Source organism: Panthera uncia, assembly GCF_023721935.1.
Source record: "Panthera uncia isolate 11264 chromosome C1 unlocalized genomic scaffold, Puncia_PCG_1.0 HiC_scaffold_3, whole genome shotgun sequence".
In the NCBI taxonomy this organism is placed as follows: Eukaryota; Metazoa; Chordata; class Mammalia; order Carnivora; family Felidae; genus Panthera; species Panthera uncia.
Genome location: NW_026057584.1, coordinates 99,126,778 through 99,137,076, shown reverse-complemented (window position 1 = coordinate 99,137,076; position 10,299 = coordinate 99,126,778). Strand labels below are relative to the sequence as shown.

Sequence of the window (10,299 nt, the reverse complement as noted above, 5' to 3'; positions counted from 1 at the left end):
GCCTGACGTGGGGCTTGAACCCATGAGCTGTGAGATGATGACCTAAGCTGAAACCAAGAGTCAGACGTTGAACCAACTGAGCCATCCAGGTGCTCCAATATGATTTTGCTTTTTAACATCCTGAACAACAGGTCAAGTAATTTACATGTATATTTTTCAGAAAAGAAAAAAATGGCATAGAATAATAGTTTGGAATGGTATAGACTAATGAAATGATTCATTAGTGACGAGATTATGAATTATAGATGGAATTAGGATGAAAATCTCCATCTCTCTCCTTTAGGCTACTGGCTGCTTCTTGCTTGTACAGAGAGTAATAGCAAATAGCTGGCAAGTGATACAGGTAACCTTTCAATCTGGGTCTTCTGAGTGTGGCTTCATTCTTCTTTTTGCTATACCACATCACTTCTGAGTATTCTTAAATGAATTCTTAAGCATTCTTAAATTAATGACAATGACAAGAAAGTATTCTTTCTTCAAAGAGGGGTTTAGTAAGTTAATATACAGAGAAAACTCTCTGAATATGCTACAGAGCAATTTAAACATAAGGTATTAAAAATTATTATTAGTATTGTTGTACTATTTTTGCAACTACCTGATTCATGTGGCACATCTTGGATTATTTATGCTTCTGGGATTCAATGTGCTTCTGGATCAAAATGCTCATCGTTTCTAATCAGTTGTAGATACATTCAGCCATTATTTCTTTGGATAATTTTTCTCCTACACTCTCATGATTCTCTGTTATTGCAAGATATTAGAAGCATATTGAAAGTTATTATATCTTCCAAATCTCTTAATCGCCTTCCTTTTTAAGTTTCTAATTTTCTGGGTTTTTTTGTGTGTGGCATATTTCATGTAATTTCTGCAAATGTACTTTCAGACCGGATTAAATCTTACCCCGGTAGGTATAAACCACTGACTCATGACTCAAAAACCCTACATGGAAATATCCAATTGGCTGAGCCTAGAACCCATGATCACCCTTTAACTGTCAGGAGTAGAACTAAGGATTAACTGGATGGTAAATTGAGCAATTATAGGGCATTCGTGAATCAAGACCTTGCCTCCCACTGAGACTGACAAAATGAGGGACTTTTTTTTTTTTCTAAAGAAGAAAGCTTGGATAATGGAAAGACAGAAAAAAATAAAATATGACTAGTTTACGAAGTCAGGTCTCCTGAGTTCACTGCCTGAGTTCTTCACAATGGGACTAAGGATTTTGTGTGTACACAGAACTGTGGTTGCAAAGTGTGCTCCGTAGAAGAGTAGACCCAATCGATGTTTTGTGGAATTTAAAAGTGTTCCATGGCCCTTATATGTTTTGGAAACACTTTAGCCTGTAGCTTATATTTGGAGCTCCGTAGATCACATTTCTATATGTCAGGTTCTGAGAAACCCCACAGTAAAGAAGCCCGCTTGATTCTGTTAACTGGGTCTGTCATATTTATTTAATCTCCAAAACATTTTTTATTTATGTAGCACTTGTTATCTTCCCTAGGACGGTCATTGAGAATTGCTGGACTAGAATAATAGCTCTGATTTAATAGGAGTAAGGAGGATGCCTTCCAGCAGCAAAGCTGGCACACCGGAGGTCATGTGTTGGAATGCCTCCTCCAGGAGCGAGCTCACTGGCAGGCAGAGGGTGGAGCTGGGTCCAATGTTCATGGATCTGGTTTGGCAACACAGTCCTCTGTTAGTGGCTTTAGTCTTGCGTGTCTGCTATCCCTTTCTTCCAGATAGCACACTGGCATCAGCCTTATAAATGGTCTCTGCATTTTGGCTTATTGGTGAGGCTCAGGCCATCCCCTTTGCAAATAACCTGGCCATGTCAGTGATCCACAAACACAGATGCATATCAGCATCACCTGGGTCATCTTGTTAAAAATATAAATTCTTCAGTTCCGCTACTGAGAGTCTCCATGAGGAGATCTGAGACAGGTTCTGGGCATCTGTGGGTATGTATCTCCCACCTATTAACCAAGGCTCGGCAAGGTTTATGCAGCTGTTCTGTCGATCAGCACCTGAGAGCCACTGGGAACATCACAACTTTTCCTCCTCTTTGACTTCCTTCATGTCCTTCCAAGGTTTCAGGCCATATTCCTCTGCTCATATAAAACTAATTTTACTAATTTTTTTCCAGTAAAATTTTATGAGCCATGGCAGTCAAACACTTTAGTAAGATCCCAACATACAGTTCATGATGCATTTTCTTCATTATTTTGGAAATGATAATTGCATGGCCATAAAGTTTGTTGAATATAATTTGTTTGGAGTAATCTTGTGTAATTTATATCTGATGGTTCCTCTGTCTTTTCAGGGTTTGTTGATTTATTTATTTCCTTTCTAGTTATAGTGTAGCAGAACAATTCAAGCTACCTTCCGATTTATTAAGTTGTGACTTCTTGGATACCATTTTATTTTGGACAAAGCTTTAATTATTACCATTATTATTCTATTTTGTCTTAATTAAATAATCCCAAGTATTTTAGCATGAACATGAGCTAATTCCTACAATATTCTCTGCACTGTTTCGTAGCATTATTATTTTTTGTCTTTAATTACTCCCCACTCCGGCTATACCAACACTTCTATTGCTTAAAATAAAATTAACTCAAAATATTATTTTACTTAAATTTAAAAGATGGGTTTAATATTTCAGACATTTTCAAGGTTATGTCTGAGGTAATAAAATTGCTCCATAATGTAAAGTGTTATCATTAACTTTTCAATGCACTTTCTCATGAAAACTTTTCAGATCTTAAAATAATCATATAGTGACATAGGGGAGATAATGTCATCTCTATAGAAAAGATAAGGCTACTTCAGGTGGGGGGAAATTAAATTAATTGGAGATCATACATAGCCAGAGAAAGAACTTAGAGCTCCTTACATCTAGTTCAGAACTCTGTCTGAAATCATTGGCCTGAATTGGTGCCCCCAGGCTGACTTTACAGAGGAAAGGCCCTCTAACCCATTGATAGCAGAACATTCTGCTTAAGAATTCCTTCTGTATGGGAAGGACACTGTTTCTTATTCTTGTAATACAAGGTATGTATCACAGAGAAACAGAAGGAAAACAATATGTAATTGAGTAGCTAGGAGAGGAAGTTAGTTGATAACGATGATTGGATCAATTTTAAAATCACCCTGGAATGTAAAAATGAGAATCAACTCTGTCATAATTCAACTCATTAAAATAAAGACTTACAGGTATCACAGATTGCCATTAGTTGAATTCATAACGTTATGAATCCCCTTATGGGAAGCAAAACATGTAAGAGAATCTCAGGGCTACAATTAAAAGCTACTGCGTCATTTCTCTACAATCCATTCTATATCCTCCTCACCCTCAGCAACCATCTCTGCTGCCTTCTGTGTGTTACTGATATTGTGACTCACAGCCTCCCATACGAAGCATCTAAGCCCCTGTCCCCAACAGAAAGAGGGCCCTGAGCTCCAGTATTGGGCCATGGGTACTATACATATTCATTTACAGTTACAATTGAGAAAAGCAGTACCAAGAGTTGCCCAAGTAGCTCACTTAGATTTTACCTGTTTTCTTCCTTGCCTTTGTAGTGTATATATTATATCATCAACCCTCCCTCTTCCTCATAATCCAGGTCAGTTACTCTTGCTAACACAGCTATTTCTCTTCTTGCCTCTAGGTCTTAGATACAAGAGGCTCTAAGTGCCTGGCCAGCAGCTCTAGCTTATAATTCCATGGTGCCCTTGTTTTGTGTCTACTAGAAGTGTGTCCCCTTTGATTACCACGGTTTCTACCTGAAGAATCTAGAGTTGTGGGAACAAGAAGTATGTAGTCTTTCAGCAGAATATTGAGAATAACGGTGAGTGGGGTGATTCCTGCTCCCACTTTTGGTTTTTGGACTCCTTGCCCTCTCTCTACTAAGGACACAGAACCATAATAAGATCTGTGAATCAGCACATATACTGCATCCCAGATGAGGGCACTATTTTTGTGTGTACTACCTCCAACCCCTGGAACACGTCAGCTATGACCTGAACTGAAATCAGGAGTTGGACACTTAGCCGACTTGCATCCCAGGCTTGTCTTCCATTTTAATAACATTTTTGTGATCCTCCATATATCTTTCTTCTTTTTCTTCTCTTGCCTGTGTGTGTTTTAGCTTTCTTTAATGCACTGGATTTAAATTTTAATTCAGTTCTATTATTTCTTGTCAATTTGTAATTTTTCTTCCTTTCTCAGATAATTTTTGTCTTTTTCTCAGTTTCCCATCTGAGTTTAATAAATTTCATTAAATTTGTTCTTTTTCCATATGTATCAGGTTTTTTTCTGGTTTTTAAATTTTTGACTATAGTTTTCTTTTTCTTTTTTTAAAAATAGATATGTGTCTCTGAATGTTTGAGGATATTTAGTTCAGTTTGGAGTGCCATATTACATTATTTTGCTTCAGAGTTATTTTTACAGGGAGAATATTTATGAAATAATATGTTGCAATTTCACATTTTTATTATGTTTTTTTTAATATGAAATTTATTGTCAAATTGGTTTCCATACAACACCCAGTGCTCATCCCAACAGGTGCCCTCCTCAATACCCATCACTCACCCTCCCCGCTCTCCCACACCCCCCATCAACCTTCAGTTTATTCTCAGTTTTTAAGAGTCTCTTATGGTTTGGCTCCCTCCCTCTCTAACTTTTTTTTTTTCCTTCCTCTCCCCCATGGTCTTTTGTTAAGTTTCTCAGGATCCACATAAGAGTGAAAACATATGGTATTTGTCTTTCTCTGTATGACTTATTTCACTTAGCATAACACTCTCCAGTTCCATCCACGTTGCTACAAAAAGCCATATTTCATTCTTTCTCATTGCCACATAGTATTCCATTGTGTACATAAACTACAATTTCTTTATCCATTCATCAGTTGATGGACATTTAGGCTCTTTCCATAATTTGGCTATTGTTGAAAGTGCTACTATAAACATTGGGGTACAAGTGCCCTTATGCATCAGCACTCCTGTATGTTTTTATTATGTTAAATTATGAAAGGTGGGGCACCTGTGTGGCTCAGTCAGTTAAGTGTCCAACTCTTGGTTTTGGCTGAGGTCATGATCTCACAGTTTGTGGAATCAAGCCCCAAGTCAGGTTCTGGACTGACAGTGCAGGTCCTGCTTGGGATTCTCTCTTCTGCCCTTCCCCTGCTTGCTTGTACATGCTCTCTCTCTCTCTCTCTCTCTCAAAATAAATAAACTTTTAAAAATGTAAATAAATAAATAAATAAATAGTGAAAGCTAGGAGAGACACTACACAAAAATGGGAGTAGAGCATCCATTCATCTTATCTATACCTCCTGCATGTATTTGAGGTTTTATTTTTTAAAAAAAGCCCACATCTAATTTATCCATTGTCCACTTATATTATGACTGACTGAGCAAATAAATTAATGAATTAATGGTAGAATGCCTTCAGTCAGGGTTCCTCTCTGAATCAGAATTGGAACTCTTCTCTCAAGTAGAAAGCTCTCAAGTCAATAACCTACATTCCACCTTGAGGAAGTAGGAAAAGAAAGCAAAGTAGACCTAATCTAGTGGAAGAAAGAACACAATGAAAGATTAGAATGGAGGTATATAAAAAATAGCATAAAAAGTACAGTAGATAAAAATCAATAAAACCAGAAGTTCACTCTTTTAAAAGTTCAACAAAATTGTCAAGCTTTTAGATAGACTGACATAGAAGAAAAGAGAGAAGATGCAAATAACTCCATTTTTATTGTTCAACTCATCTTTCATTTAAACATAGGGATAATGTTGCCAATTATACAAGGTTCTTATTAAATTCTTTACATCAAACAAACAAACAAACAAACAATTCTTACTACCTAGAATAGAGAGTTCAATGAAGACCAGGTTTTTCGATGGGGACCCCAAAAATGGCACCTTTTATTAGTAGGGTTAAACAAGTCATAGACTGAAGTCATTTAGATCTTACTTAACAAAGCTTAAAAGCAAGCTGTGAAAGGATTAAGCTAACAACTTGTTTGCCAAAATAAAGTTTGACAATGTGTAAAGGAATACAACAAAATAATGAAAAGCTGACATTGTAATATTCACAGTATTCTGCATCCAATCAGCAAATTTGAGATATGCAAAAGAAATAGGAAAATATGACAAATTATCAGGGAAAAAATCTGATTAATGGAAACAATCCCAGAAAAGGCAGAAATAATGGAATTAACAGACAGGGCTTTAAAATAGATGTTATGAATATATACAAAGAGTTAGAAGAAAATCGATATAAAATAAATATTTTCTCTGATTGTGTGCATTGTTTTTTCACTTTCTTGGTACTGTCTTTTGATGGACAAAAGCTTTTCATTTTGATGAAATAACATTTATCTGTTATTTTTTCTTTTGTTGCTCCTGTTTTGGTGTCATGTCTAGGAATCCATTGCCAAATCCAAAGTCGGGAAGATTTACTGCTATGCTTTCTTCTAAGAGTTTCATGGTTTAGCTCTTATATGACCTAAAGGCCATTGAATATTTTGAGTTAATTTTTGTATATGATGTGAGGAGGATGCCAAACATCATTCTGTTGATGTGGAAATTCAGTTGTCCCAGAAATATCTGTTGAAGAGACTTTCTTTCCGCATTGAATGGACTTGGCACACTGGTCAAAATCAATTGCCTATATATTTATGAGTTTATTTCTGGATTCTCCATTCTATTCCATTGGTCCATATGTCTACTTTTATGCCATTACCACATGGTTTTGATTACTCTAGCTTTGAGGTAACTTTTGAAATAAGAAATTGTGAGTCTTTCAGCTTTGTTCTTCTTTTTCAATATTGTTTTGGCTATGCAGGGCCTTTTGCAATTATGTATGAATTTGAAGATTGGCTTTTCTATTTCTGCAAAAAAGGCCCCTGGAATTTTGATAGTGAGTATGGTGAATTGGTCGAACTCTGAGAGCTGTTCAATTTACTGTTCTCAAGCAATTGCTCTATCCTCAGAGTTGTGGAGCTTTACTTTGGGTACAGCTTGGTATTTAGACAAAGATTCAGGATAAACCCTATTGATATTTCTATCCTTTTGGGAATTCTTTTTTTTTTAAGTTTATTTATTTATTTTGAGAGAGAGAGAGAGAGTGTGTGTGGGGAGGGTAAGGGCAGAAAGAAAGAGGGAGAGAGAAAATCCCAAGCAGGTTCTGGGTTGTCACTGCAGAGCCTGATGCGTAGCTCGATCCCACAAAATGTGAGATCATGACATAAGCTGAAATCAAGAGTCAAAGCTTAACTGACTGAGCCACCCAGGTGCCCCCCCACATTTGGAATTCTTATCCTACATATGTATCTGTATTCCAGTATTTTAGCTCACAGTTATCAGCTGAATCCACCTCCCGAACTCTGACATTTGTTTTTTTCAACTCAGTGTGCCTGCCAGTGTGTGCTTAGTTCTGCATCTTTGAGCTGCGGCACAGAAAGTTCCTCCTGGCAGAAAGCTGGAGCCATCATAGGGTTCACCTCATTTGTTTCTTTTGTCTCAGGGATCACAGCCCTACACTGCCTGTTGTCTGATATTTTAAAAATGGATGTTTCATACATTCTGCCCCATTTTCTTTTTTTTGTTTTGGTTTGTTTTTTGTTTTGTTTTGTTTTCTTTTAATGACCAGAGAGCAAATCTGGTTCTGGTTACTTCATTAGGGCTGCAAGCATATGAGTTCATTTTTGATACATAACTATGCAATTTCTGTCTTGTTTTCTGATTTGTGATTTATTCTTTATACTTTTATAATGGTAACAGCCTAAAAGGTTCTTGACAATAAAGATTATGTCTTATTCATCACTTTTTTCCCAGTGCCTAGTAGAGGGCTTGACAAAAGTTATGTTTCCAATGAATATTTGCTGAATCTTTAAATCAGATATTTTACCTGCCACACACATATAATATTTTATTCTTCTTAATTGTATTATTTTGTGCTTATCTCCTTGAACCCAAGTTTGGTAGCATATGGGTTTAATCTGATGTGTAAGACAGACTTTCTGTTCTTGTTAACAAGCCTTGTGTTTTAATGTTGATTTTTCCACAATTGGCAGCAACTTAGGAAAGTCATAATCATCTGTTTTTTCCCTGTATATATATGGAAAGATAGAATCCCTGCACTGCTTACCACCCAAGGCTGCTAAAATTCAGAACTGAAAGTGATGATGGATATGACTTCCCTTTGAGGAGTCATATACAGAAAATTATAACCTCACTGAATCTTGAACCCTATGCATTGATTTTGTCATCTTCCACATCCATTCTATTGCAGAATGTTGATGAGCTCCCTACACATGTTAAGTGCTCAATAAATGTTGGATGAATTTGAACGTATACATGTTTCATATCACTGAACTTCAAACGATTTTCCATCTTTCGTCTTATTGGTGATAATAATGCAGCAAGTAATACCTACATGAATTTCCAGAGCAATAGAGGGAAATTGTGGGAACATAGACACCTACTTAGATTCAGTTCCTAAAACAAAGTCAACAGCAGTGTGCACCAAAAGAACTTAGCACATTATTATTTTTGTTCCATTTGTTTTGTTTTTTGTGGAAAGCATTTGTCATTAAGGGCACTGCACAATCGGCCGTATTATTCCTATCCCTAAATGAAGGATGTGTCAAACAATGAAAGTCAATACTGTGAAGGTAGACAAGCCTTTACAATTAAGCTATTTAGGCCAAGTCAGAGGAAGTAAGAGTATCCAAAGGGAAGAGCAATTAGATCCAATGTGGGAGGCGTGTGCTTGAGAGACAAAGCTGAAATGGCAAAGACTGTCAAGGTGAACTGCTCAGAAATGTCTGATGGAGTATAAATGTTTCTTATTTTACCCAAAAGGGTATTTCCAAATTGCTGACTTGACACCTTTCTCTTCTTTGTTGGAACATTTCAATGACTCTTACTTTTTAACCTATGCACAGTTCCCTGGAAACTTTGTACCCTATTGACTTTTATCAACCTTCCACCTGGTACTATGGGGACATTTATCAAATGCCTGCTGTTGCAGAAATTGCTTTTGAATTGTAGCAGGTCATCGCTAGGAGGGGCTTTGGAGGAGAAGTAGTCCTGACTGCACATTTTCAGTTAAGGAAATAGATGCCTAGGAAAGGATTCTGGCTTCCGTAATGTCTTAGAGATAGTAACACAAGGATGACCTTGTGTTTCTGCCGGATTACACTACACTTTTTGTGATACAGGATGATATGGGGTTGGCTATGCAAACACAGACATTACTTTCTTAACTTTCTCTTTTCTTCTTTGCTTACTTCCTCTTTTCTTCCTTCTTTCCAGTATTTATGTCCATAGCGTTTACCAGTTTTCAAGTTTATGAGAATGTTTTATGTGTGTGTGTTAAACCCATTACTGAATTTTTGTGATGTCATTATAAGTAACTGTTTTAAAAATGGGAAGGTAAAAATTGTCATCCAATTTAGTGTCTGCTTTCTTTCCCCCCCCTTTTTTTCCACTAGGATGGAGCAAGCCTGTGAATCGAAATCTCATAATGGATGTCTAAAGGACCAGGTTAGTCGAAAACTGAAGTGCCCTTTTCTATTTTCAAATTCACTTTACTTTGATATCAAATGAAGCCCATTTGGTGTAGAAAATTAAAGTAGCTGCATTTTTCCTCAGCCCAGAGAAATCTTTTATTTCCCTCTAACCCTTTTCCATTTTTCATGACAGCCACAGCATTTTCTTCTCTGAAACACAAACAAGTCAATGTAAGCATGACTGCCATGCTAAAATGATTATGGGATAATTTGTGTTTGCCAGACCAAACAAAATCAATCACCATTGTTTAGAGGCCTACAACATTAAATGGCTAGGAGAGGGTATTTCTGGACTTTCATAAAATAGGTTTTTCAAACACAGATAAGAGAGGAGACCATCGGATACTCTCAGGTGTGGTTTGTAATTTTCAAATTCGCAGAAAAAATATCACTTGTACATATGGTGACTCAACTCCACCAGATTAACTCAAATTAAAGGCAGTCTGGCACCACGATGTCTCATACTTGAAATGATTGTCTCAGTTATAGGCTCCCAATGGGAAAGAATATAGAATGAATGTTTATGTAAAACTTGAAATAACCATTTGAGAAACATGACTTGCAGGCCTATAAGGATGGATGGAAGGTGACTTCACAACGAAACGGAAATCAAAATTGACAGAAACAAGTATACACTGTGTCTGTAGCCATTTGTTTCTGAGTATACTCAATACATATTGTTTGAGGGATGAGGTTTTCTGTTTGTTTGTTTGTTTGTTTGGAT

General features: G+C 36.6%; 1 pseudogene; it reads left to right on the top strand.

Moving 5' to 3' along the window:
- The first annotated feature begins 1,561 nt into the window (after positions 1 to 1,561).
- The window catches only part of LOC125911431 (uncharacterized), a 109,256-nt pseudogene continuing 100,518 nt past the window's right edge, over positions 1,562 to 10,299 (top strand).